Source organism: Bidens hawaiensis, unplaced genomic scaffold, assembly GCF_021521415.1.
Source record: "Bidens hawaiensis isolate Kalapana, Puna unplaced genomic scaffold, B.hawaiensis_p1.1 tig00003244_1, whole genome shotgun sequence".
NCBI lineage: Eukaryota > Viridiplantae > Streptophyta > Magnoliopsida > Asterales > Asteraceae > Bidens > Bidens hawaiensis.
The window spans coordinates 1,994,511-2,014,952 of NW_027491178.1; the positions used below are offsets into that span (position 1 = coordinate 1,994,511).

Consider the following 20,442-nt stretch of genomic DNA (forward strand, 5'->3'; position numbering starts at 1 on the left):
ATCTTTATTATTACAGTTATGTTTAAGACGTAGAGTTAACTTATTCAACAAAATGAGACAAAAATGAGAAGAATGAGAATGATTTCTAGAAAAAAAAATCTTAAAAAAATAATGAAAAATTAATTAAAAAAATCATCACTTAAAATTTAATAAAAAAAATGAAAAATGTAAAAGCGCAAAAATTTTTCAACCGTCTTCCTCGTTCAAAAAAAAAATCTTGAAAAAGACACAATGTTTAGGATAAACACCATCGTGTCTTTTTATTTATCATTGTATTTTGTGTTTATTTTCGTCATTGATTGTGTCTTTTTTCATTGATATTGTGTCTTTTTTTTTCTTGATATTGTATTATATTACTTAACATCGTGTTATATTTTGTTCGCATTGTGTTAAATTTTGCGACGTATTGTGTCTTTTTATTTATCATTGTGCTGTTTGTTCATTTTCGGCATTGTGTCTTTTTTCGCGACATTGTGTTTTTTGTCGTTTTTTTAACAGGAATGACCGGGGGGGGGGGGGCATTTTAGTTTTTAATTTTTTTTCATTTTATATTTATATTTATATTTATATTTTGAGTTATGTTTTTTTTTTTACTTTTTTTGAATTTTTTGTTGGGGAGATTTTTATGTGACTAAAAATCTTTCTCACACTTTTCATTTTTGTCTCCTTTTTTATTTTAAGTTTACCCTTAAGATGTACCCTAAGTCCTAACTAGTAAACAGGTATGAATTGAGGCAAGTTTTAATATTCTTAATCTTACTTCTGATTATAAAATTGTAGATAGAGAAAAGTTCCAATACAATAATAGCTTATCGTACAATAGGTACGCAAATCTTCTTTTTTCACGAAATCGATCCATGAAATCACATCTCTACGCGAATCCCATTTTTCACGAAATCGATCCATGAAATCACATTACAACATCGGAATCGTCAACACATATCCAATTAATCAGTGGTTCACCGAAAAAAAAAACAGTTTGGAATCGTTAATCGATCAATTTTTCATTTTTTTTTCACGAAATCTGTTTTTGAGCGTTTTAGGTTTTTGATTGAACGTTTGTAGGTTTTGCCTTAAGCGTCTTGTGTACCTATCGTACGTTAAGACATTATTTTTTATCTGGTTAAGAATTAACCGTTAAAACTTATATTTAATAAATAATCTTTGTCCAACACATACGTAAGATATCGTTTTTTCTCGTCCTATTGAGATTTTTGTCTTTACCGTCAAACACGGAATGTGCTCACAGTCACCCCTCATATCATACAAGAATTTGCCGACATGCCACATTTAAGAATTATGACGTTTGAAGTGGTCTAAAGCCCACCCGTCAACTCTTGACTAAAAGACTTTTCAATATGGAATCAATGCACAAGACTTAAAATGACTTGGGTAACTTATTAAATAAAGAAAATTTGATTTTAAATAATCCTAACGATATCCTAATGGTAAATAACAGTCTTAACTTCACTCGTGGTTGGTGTTGGTCCCAACTAAATGTGTATTTTTTTCAACGGTCCACAACTAACGGATTGTTAACTTCGTTAGTCTCTTGCTTTGGTAGCACGTCTAGTGAACCGTTGGAGAAAATACCTTTAATTGGGACTGTTATTTGCCAATATAACATAGTTGAGATTAATTAAAACTAATTTCTTAAAAAGAAAAAAAGATGATTATTGACACGTAATACTACGACATAGATGTTTATTGACAACTAGGTGTGTCATGTAAGCATCAGACTAACAGATGGTTAACTATGTTAGTCGCGGACCGTTGATAAAATATACACCTTTAGTTGGGACCACTGTTAGTCAAGAGTGAAGTTGAGACTGTTTTTTATCAATCGGGCATAGTTGTGATTATTTAAAACCGATTTTCCTTAAATAAAATCAATTTAGTCAAGAGTAAAGTCGAGACTGTTATTTATCTAGGGGAATCGTTAAAAATATACGTCGAACCTAAGACTCAAAATATCTCACTTCTTAACCAGAATACCTAATGCTAAAAGTTATCTGAGTGACTAATTTGGGTTTCCACTTATGTGCTAAAAATGTGCAAGATAGGAAACCTATGGTGTGTATCATTGGAGTGAGTTTTTTTTTCCTAACCCAAGAAATGATTCTTTTTCTTCACTTGGTTTAATTGCCGATGATCCTAACATTTGTGGCATTAGGAGATCTCACGCATCAGGTCCTCTACAAAGGCATGATTTATGTAATGCTTGATGTTTCTAGAGGGTGTTTGGGATTGCTTATTTAAAATGCTTATTGCTTTTTAGAGAGTCAAAATGTCCAAAATACCCATCCAAAAGCACCTAAAAGCTCCAATTTGGAGCTTTTAGGTGCTTTTGGATGGGCATTTTGGACATTTTGACTCTCTAAAAAGCAATAAGCATTTTAAATAAGCAATCCCAAACACCCCCCTAGTACTGATTGGTAGCTTCTTAACGATCTCATTAAGAGGTTACGATAGAGTGTGTTTGGTTACACATCTTAATGGCTTATGAAACCTTTTAATCGTTAAGCTTCATAGACATGCCGAAGGATTCAAAAGCTACCTCATAATCAGTCATACATTTTATTAATTTGACACTAAATTGCCAAACAATTCCTTACAATAACAAATGGAGTTCACAATGGATGAGGTGATGCAAAAGTTAACACGGGTTGGAGCTCCCCTAATTAATAGTGAGATATTACATATTTATGGGTTCGAATTTTTATATTATTAATTTTAACTTTTAACAAAAGACAAACTTATCCCAAATTGGTTACATGGACAACATATGTACGGTTTATAGATCAAGTAGGCTCCCTCATTTATTAGATTAGTCATTCATTCATTTGACAAAGTTTTCAGTTTTGGTTTTCTATTTACCTTATTTTTTGGTCACACACCATTATGATATTTTATTTTCATATATATATATAGTACTATCATTTTTATTACGTGCTATTATCAACTATATTATAGTTGAACTTTGATTTCATTTTATATTGGCTCATACAAATGTAGTCTAGAGCTGAGAGTTTTTCTGGAAGCCACCTCTCTATCCCGTTGGATAGAGGTATGGTGAGCCTACATCCACCCTCCCGAGACCCTACTTATAGCTTGGCTATTGGTTGATTGATTTCCAATGTTAGTTAAATACCTAATTAACCCGTGGCAAATTTTAAACGTTAAGAAGAAAAGTATAACTAATAATATTCAAAGATAACGTCCAATATGGGGGACAAACTGCATGGATTAATATTCATGTGACTTAGTCCTATATATATCATCAGATCTCATACTGAAATTTCATAAACATAAGTCATGGCATCAAAGCTTCTACTACTTGGTTTACTTCTAAATCTTCTCTTAGTCAAAGGTTTCCTCTATTTCATTTTGTCATTTTTAACTAAAAACATTATTTGTATTTGTATCCATTTGTAAAAAAATGATCACTAACATTATATTGATTGTTTGAACATAGATGCACAATCCGTAGGCGTGTGCTATGGCCGAAACGGCGACGGTTTACCCTCTGAACGCGACGTGGTTAGCCTTTACCAGGCCAACGGCATAACCAAGATGCGGATCTATGATCCGCATCAACCTACACTTGAAGCACTCAAAGGAACCAATATTGAACTCATGATCGGCGTCCCTAACGACGCTTTACAATCACTCAACGATCAAAATGCCGCGAACACATGGGTTCAGAACAACATCCTAAACTACCCGGATGTCAATTTCAAATACATAGCCGTGGGAAACGAAGTTGACCCGGATAAAGAAAGTGGTCAATACATACCCTTCTTACTCCCGGCTATGCGAAACATTCATAACGCGATTACAAACGCGAACCTAGGGGGCCAAATTAAGGTGTCGACCGCAACCTATACCGGTCTTTTAAAGTCCTCGTCCCCACCAAGCAATGGCGCGTTTAAAGACAACGCGCAAGGGTTCATTGGACCCATAGTACAATTTCTAGCAAAAAACAACTTGCCAATGCTAGCAAATATTTACCCTTACTTTAGTGACCCGGGGTCGAATCTCCCATACGCGTTGTTCACCGCGCCTTCACCAGTAGTGAAAGACAACGACAAGGAATATTCCAACCTTTTTGATGCATATTGGACGCGCATTATGCGGCCCAAGCGCCCCTTGGTGGGGAAAATGTTGAAATTGTTGTGTCGGAGAGCGGGTGGGCTACGGCAGAAGGGAGTGCAGTTGCAACGGTTGATAACGCGGGTACTTATTATAAGAACTTGATCGAACACGTTAAAGGGACCGCGGGTACCCCGTTGAAGCCGGGTCGATCTATAGAGACGTATTTGTTTGCAATGTTTGATGAAAACAGGAAAACTGGAGCCCCGGAAGAGAAACATTTTGGGCTTTTTACACCCGAACAACAACCCAAGTATGGTCAGCTGAGCTTCAACTAGAAGACTAGCTAGAACCATTGGTTCATGATTTATGAAACTATATTTGTTTGTCACTGTAAGTTTTATATAATTTACTATAAAACGATTACAATAAAGTGGCAGGCAAACGGGCAACAAGCTGCGCCGCAACCCCCTTTTGAACAGCAAAGCCAATCCTGCTAAAAACGAAGCTTTGGGACCTAGAAGCTGAAGAGGTTCCGTGTACGACGCGCTGAACCCTACTCAAAAATTTCACAGCCTCTGGAGCCAGAAAACCAAATGTATCAAAGGCAAATGGTAGAAAGACATGTTGATTATCTAAACAAGCTTTCTCGTGTTTAACAACTTTGCCCGATTCAGCCTTCAACGCAGCCTGACCCACAACAAACCCACGGTCCCTGAGCCCAACAAGAGGAGACACTCATGTAAGATCCACACAGGCGTGTTTCCCCCCTGCCCACCCGAACACAAGAATATCAGCTGGTCGTAAAGTAGACCTCCCTTCAATAGGATCCGTGAGAAAGTTAACAGGGGCCTCCTTTTTAGCAGAAATTCCTGCCCGTTTAAGAACATCACACAGAACATCCCTAACCAGATCATGTCTGTATTTAAAGCCAGACAATTCTTTGCAATGCACCGCATGGTCACCAAAAGAATCCAAACAGACCTTGCGACAAATTGGGCAAGGTTCATCCGTCGGGAACATAGGGATCATTAACCGGTACTTAAGGATAGCCCGATACTCCAAACCCGACATACGTTGGCCTAATCCTTCAATGGGGATGGCCGTTAGAAAATCCTGAGCCCGAGGAGCCCGAAGGCATTCAAACACCGCCTTTTGGCGAGGGGACAGATCAAACTTCACTTCTAAACTCTTGACGATTCCACTAAATAAGGCACTCGCCACAACATGTTGGGCTTTAGGGGGGGCGGTGTCCTTATTAGAGAACCCGCTAAGATCAAAATCTGGAAGTGAAGTACGTAAACGATCCATCGCACACCCATAATCAGAGTTCAACCCATAAATATCACAACCCCGAAGAATATGGTCTTGCAAACACCACGACTGTGCTCTCGAAGCCACAAAAGCATATGTAGATACATCCTCGGCCGAACAGAGACCCAACCCCCCATAACGGATCGGAAGTGATGCCAACCTCCATTGAAGATCCCCAAAGAACGGACCTCCACAAACCACGATGTCCTCAATCGCCCTTCGAAGACCATTGTCAAATATAGAAACAGCTTCCCCCACATACATAGGTTGGCATGTTCTCAAACCGAACAAAAGCTTGGCGACTCCCATACATGAGCGAAGCAAAAGAAGCTCGCATTGAGGATCCCGAAGTCTTGGGAGACAGCTCATCAGTTCCACAGCGCTAGATGCCCTTTTCATAGCCAAACTGCTGATAAACCCCGCATCCTGGCTTACAGCACCACCAAGGAGTTTCACGCCAAGCACCGGCCTTCCAATCCCGCAAGGGAACAACCCCTCCTGTGCCTTCACCCCATTGCATGTTGGCCAAAATAACTCTGTTTTCTTAACGTTTAATTCAAGACCCAAACGAGGCCCCTCAGACCTGATAATATCTAATGCTTTGGCTACCTCTCTAGTATCCCCGATAATCGTGCCCTATATTAAGGGAATAAATAAGATATAGTGTGTTGTATACTTGTATCCCTACTTGATGAATTTGAAAATGGATTAATAAAGGGTTGGTTTGTTAAGTATTAGTTGAAACTGAAACTTGTTTTACTACATCAACCGAGTGTTTCTTGACGCAACATGTCTCTAATGAGACTAGAACTCATACATCTTTATCACCATCACCAGACCAAGTTAATTGTTATGTAATCAAGATTAAACATTAAATATACATATTTGTCTTTCATAAAAATACATATAAACTTTTTTTTTAAAAAAATTCGGCCATGTTGGGTCAGGGCCATCGACCACCCAGCCCCACCCTAGGGTCGGCCATGTATCCAGACAATACCAAGGGCATGTAGTAGTGTAGATTGTAGAGGTACACATAAAAACGGATCCAAAACCTGTTAAAAACCGGGTCCAAGCCTTTTTGAGGCTCCAGTTTAAAATTGCTTTGAGAAGTCCGTCGAAACACATTAAACTATTAGAACCTAAATGAACCTGACTATTTTCTTTAAATTTAGTTTCTAATACAAACCGGTTTAGGCCAATCCAAATGTGACTTTCTTTGACTCTCGATCCAGCCCGGTCAACTCTAATCCGGTTTTGTACCCCTCAAAGGCGTGTGTTGTCAAAACCGGACCGGGTCGAAAGTCGAAACCCAGGGACCGGACCAATAAGGATTGGGCTGATCTCAGGTTGGTTGGTTTGGTTAAGAGTTAAGACCAACTTCATGTTGGGCTAATTTGTGTGGGTCCATATCACAACTAAAATCTATATCTACAACTAAAATAATCCAATCTTAGAAATAACTTCATAATTCAAACTATTTAAATCTTTCAAAAACAATTAAAAGTTGTATCAAACTTTATGTCCTATAAAAATTCGATCACATTATACTGCAACATTTTGGATGATTTTCATCCAGTATTGGTATCGAATCTTCCTTAGAAGCGATGATCTCTTTGGGAACACTCTTCTGCATTCCCTGCACATTGTAGGTGCTTATGGGCAAAGTCCCTTTCATCTATTGGATAGCCCAAGCTATTAACATACCCGTTTCCAAATCCGTTCCCAAGCCATTGCCCATTCGCGTTTCCAAATCCGTTCCCATTATAATAACCCGGATAATAGTAGTTTGCTTCGGGTCCCTTTTCATTCCCATTCGGTTTCTTGGGTTGTTCTGTTAAAATCAAGTTGGTTGAACATTCTCCATACTGCCAATCTATCATCTTTGCACCCTTTTTAACTTTCTTCAGAACGCTATAAACCGGTGTGGGTCGATGTAACCTGCAATATTAACCGTCCCTGCAGCGTCCTTCATTTTACAGTAAGTTACTCCTGTTCAACCACAACAAGCATGTCTATCAAATCCTAGGAAAAACAATGAATATCTACAACTTTAGATACACATAAATCAAACAAACATACCTTCAAGTTTTGAATGCAACTTTTTCATCGTGTCCATATAATTCTCAAGGTCTACCTTGATGGTGAAGTTCTGAAACAAGAACACAACATATATTAACATATGATTACACAAATATGTATTGTATGTGTACAAAGTCAATGTTCAACCACAAACGCAGGGTTTTCAATCTTTTCGCGCTTGGGTTTCTTGAATGCCTGCATAACTGGTTTATGCCAAAAGGATACAAATGTTAGTATCGATGATTTAATAAACGATTTCACCGTAAAAACATTCCAATTTGACTAAAGCTAGAGTGAGAATCATTACAAAATATAAAATTATACAAAGAACAAAAAAATGTAATTAAAGTTTTGCTTTTATGCGTTGTTTATGAACATAAAAACCATCAAACTAATTTGTTCTTGTATGTTTCAATTTTTAAGTTTTATCTAAGCATGTTATATAGGTACATGAACAAAGAGAATAAGCCACAAAATTAATAATCACCTACGTACATTTGCATGATCAGGATCAATGTTTTAACTTTTGTAACTAAAAAAAGGATTATTTCTTTAATTTTTTCCTGTACTAATTTGTTTTCTGCATATATAATCCACACATTCTTCTTAAAAAAACCAAAAAAATTTATAGTACTTTATGTAATTAAAGGTAATTGCAGGGGCAAATACAAAAAAAACCCGACATATTTTCTGGTTTTATTTGCAAAAAAGAACCAAACCAACATATGTAAAAGTTGAGTTTGAAGGACTTTTATTTTCAAAATCGTCAAGTGGAAGGAGTTTTATATGCAAAAATCGAGTTGAGGAACTTTTGTGAGCAAAACCATCCCCGTAATTGTACAAGCGGAAATGAAGGGCATTCAAACTTTTTGGGTTTTGGTTTCTTGAATGCACTCATAGCTGGTTAAATGCCATGAGGATGGAAAAGTTAATATATAGCACCATAAAAACATTATATTTGGATGTGATTTTATGTGCTATATTTACCATAATTGTTTAATCATGTAGTTGATAGTACATTCTAAGTTTTACTAAAGTTATATTAAAAACTTGTACTAAAAAAATTTGTACATTTAAACTGCTTTAAAAGCTAGTAGCAAAATTTTGACATATTTTAAAAACTTGGACTATAAGTACCACAAATCATATAATAGAATTTAGAGATATGTATGAAACTGTTATATACATAATTTATTTAAAAAAACAGATTATATTTTAATTTGCTACTTATAGTCCAAGTTTTTAAAATATGTCAAAAAATTTTGCTACTAGCTTTTAAATGCTTTTAAAAGCTAGTAGCAAAAATTTGACATATTTTTAAAAATATAGCACCATAAAAACATTATATTTGGAAGTGATTTTATGTGTTATATTCACCGTAATTGTTTGGTTTTTATTCTTGTAGTTGATAGTACATTCTAAATTTTACTAAAGTTATATTTAAAAACTTGTACTATAAAATTTTGTACATTTAAATTGCTTTTAAAAGCTAGTAGCAAAAATTGAACATATTTTAAAAACTTGGACTATAAGTAGCAAAAATTACATAATAGAATTTAAAAATATGTATGAAACTGTTATATACATAACTTATTTAGTGAAAAAAACAGATTAAAATTTTTATATTATATACATAAATATTATGTTAGAGCTGAGTGATAATAAGGGGGACCTAGCCCTTTTTATGGGAGAGCCGTCCACCTTAATTTTCTTGTACTGTTATATATATGTAAAAATATTCATCGCCCCAATTAAAAGTAGTGATAAGTCCCTCGATCGTCCCTCACAAAAAACATTCATAGGTCGGAGAGTCATTACAAAACATAAAATTATACTAACAAAACTTCTTATTTAAAGTTTTGTTTTTGTACACGCACACATACTTTACGCCTTACAGACATAAAAACTATCAAACTAATCTGTTCTTATAGATTTTTTACCATTGTCTAACCACGTATGTATCTGTTATATACATACACGAGTCACAGACAACCTAATTTATTAATGCTTTTGAAATTATAGGAGAAACTAATAAGCCATAAACAATAATCATAATCACTTAACTTTTGTAACTAAAAAAGATTTGAGTGGAAAATTTTGTCGTTCAAAAGAAAACTAAAAAAGGTTTATTTTTTGTACTTGTAACCTTAAAAAAAAGGACAAAAAAATCCATGAACACACAAGTTTAAATGACTTCATTATGTTTACATAAAAGTATGGATTCGTGGGTTGTACCTGTGTTCATGTCGTCTGAGAAACTGTGAGTATGGCCGCCAAATAAAGGTTTAAGAGAATGAATAGAATACGTGATTAAATAGCTTTATTGATCCTTGAGATCGAAAAAAATCGTAATTATAAAGGAAATGAATTTTATTCTTTGATAAAATATATTTTGTCATAATATTTTTCATTTACCATTTTAGGAAGTAATTGTATTTTTCTGAGGTCTAGGCAAAACTGGTTTTTGAACTTTAACGGGTTGGGCTCAGAAATAGTAAAACCGGTTGGCTGGTTAACTTAACCCTAGAGTTCCTTGATAAAAGAATGTTTTTAACTTAAAAAAATATAACAAAAGTAGTATATGATTTCATATTATTTCCATTGTATAGAATATTGTTTCTTTATAAAATACTAGGTTGAAATAATAATTAAAATACGCATGACATAAACAAAGTAAAGAGATCTCATTTGAACATAAAATTTAAAAATAAAGGAAATTAATTAGTCATGCATGTTGTTAATGAAATAAACCTGACTGATCAATGTATATCATAATTCTTAAAGTGCCATAACAGCTGCATTTGCTTTTCCATTAAGCTCAACTTGTGATATTTTGAGGTCTCTGCTAAAATTCAAGAATAAAAAGTTTAACGTTTTTTATTTATATTTGAAGCGGTTACCAACCGCTTTTAAGAGCATCGCTGTAAATTAAAAGCGGTATTTGGTTTGAAGCGGTTTCAAACCTAACACCGCTTCAAACATTACAAATAAAAGGCTATTTTATTTTAAAATAAAAGCTTCCATATTAATAACCAAAACCTGCTATATTAATTACCGTTACCAAAATTATACAAAATTTTCGAATTCAACAATACCAAAATTATACAAATTATCCGCATTCAATGGTATCAAAAGACATAAATCTAATTTAACGTGGGCATTATTCTCACCATCGTATTGTCGATCTCCGCGAGTGTAGCAAATCCAAACAAACCACAGTTTTATATCTAAGAACCCAACAAACCTCAACAAAATAATAACCTGAACAAGCGGACTAGTAGAAAAACCCCTAAACAAAACTCTCTGAAGCTTTATACCATTCATTTCACCGCTAAAACCGAATCCAACCCAAACTAACACAATCACGAATATGCAAACATATGTTGTCGTTTTGACCAAACAAAATCAAATATTTACATGGGTAATGTAATGGAAAATTGAAACTGGCTGCTTCATAAGTTTATTGTCATTTTGATCATAGTTACCTAAATCGCTCAACAAATATGCTAGCATACCAATTTCGCATCAATCACTTGGTACATCACACCTATATGAAGATGAACCGAATTGAAATTATGAACATGCCGATTTCTATCACATGGAACTCCTATCACATAATTAGGTGTCAGTTCAATCTTAAAGCAAAACAAACAATATAATCCCGAATCAATTAAACTGATTGTTCGAGATCCCAAATTATCTGTTGGATGATACGATCGAGTTATTATATAATAAAATGTAACATGGTTTATTAGCAAAAATATATATATAAGATAGCTTACATTAATTGTTTTGATATTGATTAAGCATCTCTTTTCATTTGACCAATAATCAACACGTAAAATAAAAGAAGCAACAGGAATAAATAACAACTACAAAATGCAAAAATGTGGATGGTATGGTTTCACATATTACTGCGATTCCTCAAATTAAATGACAGTTTTTTATTATATGCTACTAAAAGTGTGTTAAACGATTGAATGTCACATACATTATTCATTTACGTATTCATCAAATGCGTGTGGTGTTAAACGAGACGATATTTAAGGGCGGTTCGGTAAATCTCATGGGGTGGCTTGGAGGAGATTATGTACATGTTTTTATAGATGTTGTTTAAGGCCCATTATGCTGGAATTGAAGAAGTTCATGCGTTAACGGCTACGGTAAAACGCTCTTTAAATCTGTTAAATGATTGGATTGTTGATTCGGGTTGTTCGAATCACCTAACGGGTGAAAAATAGCGGTTAAAGAACACGGTTAAGTACGAGGGTAATCAGGTGGTAGTTATAGCCGATGATTCGCGACACGGCATAGCTCATATTGGTGAGGTTGATCTCTCATCAGATTCCGAGGAAAGTGGTTTTGTTCTTAAAAACGTGTTTCATGTTCCCGGTATGAAAAAGAACTTGTTGTCGATTCCTCAAATCACCGACACCGGACGATATGTTCTGTTCGGGCCAAACGAGGTGAGTATTTTCGATAAGTTCGAAACTAAATCCATACCGGTGATTCAAGGGAGAAAGAAAGACTCGGTTTATGTATTGTCTGCCGGGACTTCGTATGTGAATAAGGTGAAAAAGAATCTAAACGCAGATCTGTGGCATCAACGTTTAAGCCACGTCGGGTATGATAAACTTCAATTGATCGTGAAAAAGAAGTTGGTGGCGGGAATACCTGAACTCGAAGTAAAAACAGATGTGGTATGTGGCGGTTGTCAGTTTGGAAAGGCTCATAAGCAACCGTTTGAGAACTCTAGTTATCGAGCTAAAGCCCCTCTCAAGCTAGTTCATACCGATGTGGTCGGTCCGGTGAAACAACCGTCAATTAAATGTATGAGTTATATGATATCATTTATTGATGATTATTCAAAATATTTGTGGGTATATTTCATGAAAGAGAAATCCGAGGCATTTAAACGTTTCAAAGATTTCAAGTTAGAAGCCGAACGAGATCTAAATAGGAGCATCGAGTGTCTTCGTTCCGATAATGGAGGCGAGTATACATCCCGTGAATTTTCTTTGTTTCTAAAAGAAAATAGAATTAAACGCCAACTAACGTGTTCTAATACTCCCGAGCAAAATGGGGTTTCAGAGAGAAAGAATCGCACCCTAACCGACATGATCGGAAGCATGATGCACAACAAGAATGTACCGGGGAGATTTTGGGCGGAGGCAATAAGTACCACTGCGTTTATAAGTAACTGATTGCCACAACAAGGAATGGGATACGTGTCACCATACGAGAAGATGTTCAAAATCTAACCGAATGTTAGTTACTTTCGAGTCTTTGGATGCGTGTGCTACGTGTTCATCCCGTGGCATCTCAGACACAAGTTGGAGAAAAAGGCAACGAGATGTATTTTTGTTGGTTACGATAATGAAAAGAAAGGGTGGCGATGTTGTGAGCCGAGTACCGGGCGAATTTATGTGTCTCGGGACGTAATATTTGATAAAACTCATCATGGTGGTCACCAAGTAAGGAAGTCTTACCCGACACACATGACTTACAAAAAGAGTATGATGAGTATGTTACGGTTCAGGTTGGTGGCAACGATCTAGAAGAAGAATCTGAACAAACACTTAACACCGAACCTGTTTCAGGAACACGAAACGGGCCACGTTCTAATCCATGGCGAACCGGGCCGTTAGTTAGTCAAACGAACAGTCAAACTAGCACCTCAACCGTACCAGTTAATACCGAAGGTGATGTACCGGCTGTCCGGAGGTCTGAACGGGTTAGTAAACCGAACCCGAGGTATACAAACGTCGCGTTACTTGTTAGTCAAGAAACTGAACGTGAACCCGAAACCGTAGAGCAGGCTCTACGGGATCCTAAGTGGATGGAAGTCATGAAGCAAGAGTTAGATGCGTTAGCCAGTAACGAGACCTGGCATCTTGTTCCGAAGCCGGGTGATGTAAAACCGATTTCGTGTAAGTGGGTTTTTAAAATTAAAAAACTGGCCGACGGGTCGATAGAAAGATATAAGGCTCGATTAGTGGCACGGGGTTTTTCCTAGGAGTACGGGATCGATTATGAAGATACGTTTAGTCCCGTAGCTAAACTCGTTTCGGTTCGAGTAATTTTAGCTATTGTCGCGTGCAAAGGTTGGGATTTATGGCAAATGAATGTTAGTAATGCGTTTTTGTATGGCGATTTGGATCGTATAATATACATGGATCAGCCGGGAGGTTTTGTAAGTCAAAATTTTTCTAATTATGTTTGTCAGTTGAAGAAAGCAATTTACGGCTTAAAACAGTCACCACGGGCCTGGTTCGGTAAGATTGGTGAGTTTTTGGAACTCAATGGATTTGTTCCTACAATAGCCGATACCAGTGTGTTCGTCTGAGCCGAAGGTGACAAGACCGCCGTTGTCCTCGTTTATGTCGACGACTTAATTATAACCGGTGATTTAGTCTACGTGGTGGAGCAACTAAAAAAAGAATTTATGCACTCGTTTTTTCATGAAAATGTAACAACGTGAAAATTTCGAGTTCAAAGTATCAACATTCCAAAGTCTAGGGACTAAAATTGCCAAAATTCCAAAGTGGAGGGGTAAAAATAAAAATATGATTTTCCTGACCCATCGCGCTACGCGATGAGTCAAGAAGAGACTCCCATCGCGATACACGATGGGGAGTCTGACACAGTGTGACACGTGTGCCACGTGGCACACGGTGGCACCATGTGCTGCCACGTGTCACCACATGGCAATACTGCCACCACGTGTCGCCACGTGTTGCCACGTGGAGCGGTGACTGCCACGTGTCGACACGTGGCAGACCTACCCCTCTGCGTCATCATGTCTATATCGCGGTACGCGATAGGCCTGCCCAGGGACCTATCGCGTAGCGCGATGGGGACCAAAATTTTGTCTATAAATAGCAAGGTCCGGGTTTCATTCTTGGCATCCCACAATTCAGCTCTCTTACCTCTCTCGAACATCTCTTTAAGTTTTATAAACCCGACACTCGATTTGCCTCGATAAACGTGCCATATCTCGATAAGCGTGTTCGATCCCTTGTTTGTGTACCGACGTTTCCTTGAAGTTTGTGCCACCCACCACCCATATACCAAGAAGGTGTTTTTCGTTATGGCGATGAGTCTCGATAAGCGTGTCATCGTGTGTTGAAGATTGGTGTTCGTTGATTTGTTCGAGAAAGAAGCGGCGTTGGAGTGCTGCTCGAGTTCCTAGGGTTTCTATACGCCACTAAGGTTAGGCGTAATAACGACTTCAATATAATTCAATATTATATTAAAGGCTTGAGCCTTAAGTCGAGGTTATACTCGATACCTCGATAAAGAAAAGAAATATAAACATAACAAAGAAATGAATAAAAGATTGTGTATTGAATATTGTGATTACATATATATGTGTGTAAGTATATATGTATATATAATCTTTGTTATGAAAATATTATTTAATGAATAATGAGTATTCTTAAATAATAAAAGAAAATGATTACCTTTCTTGGAGAAGAAGAAACGTCGGTTTTGAATATAAACTAAAGGTTTATAATTTACTTTTAAACTAAAGGTTTTCAAGTAAAAGAAAATGAACTAAAGGTTCATCGAGGATTGAGATATAAGACTAAAGGTCTTAAACCGGATCGTGTATCCGACTAACAAATATTTATACTCGTACTATAGGTGCGAGATAAAGAAAGGGAAAGACCCTTGGACGGTGAGTGAAGCCGATCCTAAAGCGAGAAGGTGAATACGCCCCCAAACTTTTACTTATTTAAAAATGAGTCAAACTTGTTATTTGAAACTGTTTACAAGGAACTATGTGTTCCTAAAACCGTTATAAATAAAGGGTATAAACCTAGCCCTCAGGCTGTGGTATACGTATGTCTGGATCCTTACATAGGTGGTACTACGCGATGTATGGGCATGATCGCACCACCCTTGGTCGTAGGACGCTCTCCTGCAAGGAGTACGACCGTTGTGTATATTTACAGGTACTTAACTAAGTCGAACGCTGCGGTGTTTGCTGAGGTGACCTTGAGTAGAGGCTCGTGTTTATAATGTGTTATTTGACTTTGTTATTCCTAAGCCACGTTGGGTCGAGGAAGGCGTAGTCTCGAGAGGTAATAAAGTAAAAGAAATATTTTTGCGTCAGCGTGTTCACCAGCATTCGTTACTGATGTATGTTCTTACATTTTTGCAGGTGAACAAAGTTAGAGCTTGGAATGACGAAGTACTATGATATCCGATGGCTCGGAATTATTTCATATAAACTTAATGTGGTGGTTTGTAAACATAAACAAGTAATCTTTTGTTAAACAACTTTAAACGGGTATTTTATAATTCCCGTCTTTTGAATGTATAGATAAATTACACTTTCGATCCTTAAAGTTTTATAAGTCTTCCGCAACATAACGCAACTCTGATTTATTTAAAAACACGATGCCAACTTGTTGGTCGCACTCCTAGGCCGTAGATGGGGGTGTGACAAAAAGACTTGGGAAAATTAAAGCACTTTTTGGGTCTTGAGCTCGAGTACGAGAATGATGGGTTTATACTTCACCAAAATGGGTATGTCGTTAATCTTTTGGTGAAATTCGGTATGGAAAGTTGCAAACCGATACGGGTACCCATGGAACCAAATGGGTCTCTACGAGCCGAAGAAGGAAAAGAGTTGGAAGAAGTAACCATGTATAGGCAAATAATTGGAAGTCTTATTTATTTGACCTTGACTCGACCCGATATTGCGTATGTCGTTGGTGTGCTTAGTAGATTCGTTCAAGCTCCAAGAAAACCGCACATTGAAGCTGCTCGGTTAGTGTTGCGGTATGTGAAGTCGACTTTGGGTTATGGTGTTAAGTTTAAGAGGGAGTCGAGAATGGAATTAATCGGGTTTTGCGATGCCGATTATGCTAAAGATCCGGACACGAGACGGTGTACTACCGGGTATGTATTCTTGATTTGTTCAAGTGTTGTTACATGGTGCAGCAAAAGGCAGCCTACCGTGTCACTTTCGACTACTGAGGAGCCGCGACTAGGGCTGCGCAAGAGTGCGTGTGGCTGGTTCGTTTTCTAAACAAGTTAAATCAAGGTAAGAATGAGAAGGTAACCTTGTTTGGGGATAATGTGTCTTCAATCTTATTGGATAAGAATCCCACGTTTCATGCGCGTACGAAACATATTGAAGTTCATTATCACTTTATTCGTGAGAAAGTGTTAAATGGAGAAATTGATTTTAAATACGTTAACACGTTGGAGCAAGCTGCTGATATGTTCACAAAGAGTTTGTGAAAAGAGAAGCTAGTGAAGTTTTGTTCTCGCTTGGGAATGAAGGAAGCAAATATCGAGAGGGAGTGTTAAACGAGACGATATTTAAGGGCGGTTCGGTAAATCTTATGGGGTGGCTTGGAGGATATTTAAATAATAATTCGTTTATTATTTATTAATAAGTTTGTCTTATTTTTATTAAGTTAGTCTTATCTTAAAACCTATTTGAGTTAGATTCAAATTGTGTATTTGAATACGAGTAGGACTCGAATTAAGGGTGTTATATAAACCCTTGGTTCACATAGGACTATTAAGTTTTTCGTTAGTCGTTTTTTTCTTAATAAAAATCAACGAAGTCTTTTGTTTGTCAATAAGTTCAGTTGTGTTTGCCATTTAATATTGTGTGCAGCCCACCAAGAAGTTTGTCATCTGCTTTCTGTTTTGTTCGACTAAAGCAACAGTGGGTTTTTAAGGTTTGGGGTATTATTTGAGTTGTGAATAACAAAGTCAAGAAGTAGTATTATTTGTTTCCTTGCTGTACGTACAGCAACAATAAGAAGGAAGCAATATTTGTTTTCTTGTGTTATTGATTGAGATCAGTTCTTGATCAAGCATCGGCTCCCCTGTTCAAGTTTAACATGTGGTACAAGTTAACTTATGATAAAATCAACCTACATAGTTGAGTGATTGTATTCCACAATATATACACGTATGGTTACATAAAACTCTCCACAAATCAAGGAAGAGTTGACAAAGTAAAAAAGGAAATACAATACGTTACAAAAATAACTAAAAGTCCTATTTTACTCCAATACCCCCCCCCCCTTCAATCGAAAGGGTGGAGGACCAACACGTAGCATTGTACGAAAAGCTTCAAACGGAGCGCGCGGAAGACTTTTTGTAAAGATGTCAGCCACCTGAAGATTGGTTGGAACAAAACGAGTATACAATCTACCCTAGGTGACCAATTCTCGAACAAAGTGATAGTCGAGATCAATGAGCTTAGCTCGCTTATGAGAAACTGGATTCTGAGTCCTGAAAAGAGAACTCTTGTTATCACACAAGAGAGTTGGTCGATCAGGGGGTAAAGCATTCAGCTCCTTCAACAAATGCATAATCAAAACAATTTCAGCAGCAGTGTTAGCCATGGCTCTATACTCCGATTCACAACTGGATCTAGAAACCGTCGGTTGTTTCTTTGCACTCCAAGAGACAAGATTTCCTCCAAGAAAGATAGAATAACCATAGGTGGACCGTCGTGTGTCTAGACAACGAGCCCAATCAGCATCAGAGTAACCAATCAAGGAGGATTGAGATGGTTTAGTAAACATGAGGCCAAAAGAAAGAGTGCCTTTCACATACCGAAGTATACGCTTCACCGCTTGGAAATGATCAACTGTTGGAGCATGGAGAAATTGAGAAACCTGATTCACAGCATAGGAAATATCAGGTCTCGTGATGGTTAAGTATTGCAGAACCCCGACCATTGATCGATAAAATGTAGGATCGGAGTAAGGATCACCATCTGACCGAAACGATTCAAGTGGAGGAAGTGGTGTAGCTATTGGTTTTGAATCGAGAAGCACAGCACGTTTCAAGATATCCGTAGCATATTTTGCCTGAGTAAGGAAGAGACCCGTTTGAGTGTAAGCCACTTCAAGACCGAGAAAATAGTTTAGATCACCGAGATCTTTGGTGGCGAACTCCTCATTTAGCCGACGAATGAAAGCGCCGATAAGAGATTCATTATTACCTGTGAGAATCAGGTCATCTACATAAACTAACAGATACATAACACAACCATTCCTGATTCCTCTGGTAGATAAAAAGAGATGTATCGGCACGGCTGCAATGAAAACCGAAGGTGGTGAGAAAGGAGCTCAATCGTTGAAACCATGCTCTAGGCGCTTGTTTGAGACCATAAATAGCCTTAGACAATTTACACACATGATTAGGAAATTTAGCATCAACGAAACCTGGGGGTTGCTCCATGAAAACAGTCTCGGTCAGGCTTCCATTTAAAAAAGCATTTTTAACGTCAAGTTGATGCAGTTTCCAACTGTTCAGAACCGCAATGGATAGGACAATACGAACAGTAGAGGCTTTAACAACCGGACTAAACGTGTGAGAAAAATCAAGTCCCGGTATTTGAGTAAAACCTTGAGCTACTAAACGAGCTTTGTAACGTTCAATTGAACCGTCCGAATGATATTTAATCCGATATACCCATTTGGAGCCAACCACATTTGTAGATGACCGGCGAGGAACAAGGGTCCAAGTCTGATTACGATGTAAAACAAGTAACTCTTCATTCATGGCCTCAACCCATTTAGAGTCTTTAGAGGCCGATTTGAAACCACAAGGCTTAGTGATAGCTATTAAAGCCATATGCAACGGATGGCATGACAACGAAGCCAAATCTGCAAAGTGTTTGGGTTTGAAAATACCAGATTTTGACCTGGTATTCATGGCATGAGTATTGTTGGTGGATGCAATCGGATCTGGAATATGTGGATTTGGAAGTGGGCTGGATGATAATGGTGGGGTTGGAAGTGGGCTGGGTGATGATGGTGGTGTTGGAAGTGGGTCAGGTGGTGGTGTCGTAGGTGGGCTCGAAGAGGGTATTGGTGGTGGGTTTGGCGGATTGGAAAATGGGTCGAGGGTGGGCTGAGTTGTATTAAAATGATCACATAATGTACATGGATCAATAGGTTTGGCATTGGTGGGTTGGTGTTATTGGGCCCAGTTGGTGCGGGCTGTGGACGAAGTGTAGGGTCAGAAAATTCATCCAGAAAGGTGGTAATATCTTGGTGGGAAGATGTAGGCGTATTTGCAACACCATTAAACGGGAAATTAGTCTCGTTAAACCGGGCGTGTCGAGTGATGTAAACCCGAGAAGAAGAGGGATCAAGACACCGGTATCCTTTATAATGTGAGCTATAGCCGAGAAAGATACATGGGAGACTTCGAGGAGCGAGTTTGTGCTTTGAGTAGTCCCGTAAATAAGGAAAAACTTGGCACCCAAAGACACGAAAATTTGCATATTGTGGCTGTTGCTCAAATAAAACTTGGAAAGGAGACTTATTATCCAAAATAGAAGAAGGTAGCCGATTGATTATATAGGTAGCCGATTGAAAAGCTTCCACCCAAAATTGACCCGAAACGTGTGCATTAAACAACATGGCAAGACCCGTTTCAACAATATGCCTATGTTTTCGCTCCGCACGCCCATTTTGTTGAGGCGTGTAGGGACAAGAAAACTGATGAAATGTTCCGTTGTCTTCAAAAATCTTACGAACTATGTGATTAACAAACTTTGTTCCACCATCACTTTGAAAGATCTTGATTTTTCTCCCGCATTGTGTTTGCACTAGATTGATGAAGATAGGTAAGACAGTGTAAAAACCCGTCTTAGACTTTAGTGGATAAAACCACGTAAACCTGGAATAGTCATCAATGAACACAACATAATACAAATAACCATCCTTTGACCTAATAGGAGATGGTCCCCACAAATCACAATGAATAAGATCCAACGGGTGCAAAGATCGTTTTAAATTGTCAACAAAAGAAAGTTTTTAACCCTTGGCCAATTGACAAGAAACACAAATGTTTGGTTTGGGCAAAACCGAAGTAACAGATAAAGCCCCCAACTTATTTAAAACTGAAATAGAATCAAAACAAACATGGCCCAAACGAGCATGTCAGAGTTCGTAAGAAGCA

The 20,442-nt window shown here is 37.5% G+C and overlaps 1 protein-coding gene and 1 pseudogene across 2 annotated transcripts in view; one reads left to right on the forward strand and one right to left on the reverse strand.

Moving 5' to 3' along the window:
• The window catches only part of LOC143623015 (uncharacterized), a 165,490-nt gene that overhangs the window by 85,224 nt on the left and 59,824 nt on the right, over nucleotides 1-20,442 (reverse strand). The gene's annotated exons all lie outside the window — the stretch shown is intronic.
• LOC143623012 (glucan endo-1,3-beta-glucosidase-like) lies at nucleotides 3,290-4,468 on the forward strand (annotated as a pseudogene). Its single transcript, XR_013151812.1, has 2 exons — nucleotides 3,290-3,370; nucleotides 3,476-4,468. The product of XR_013151812.1 is annotated as a glucan endo-1,3-beta-glucosidase-like (transcript).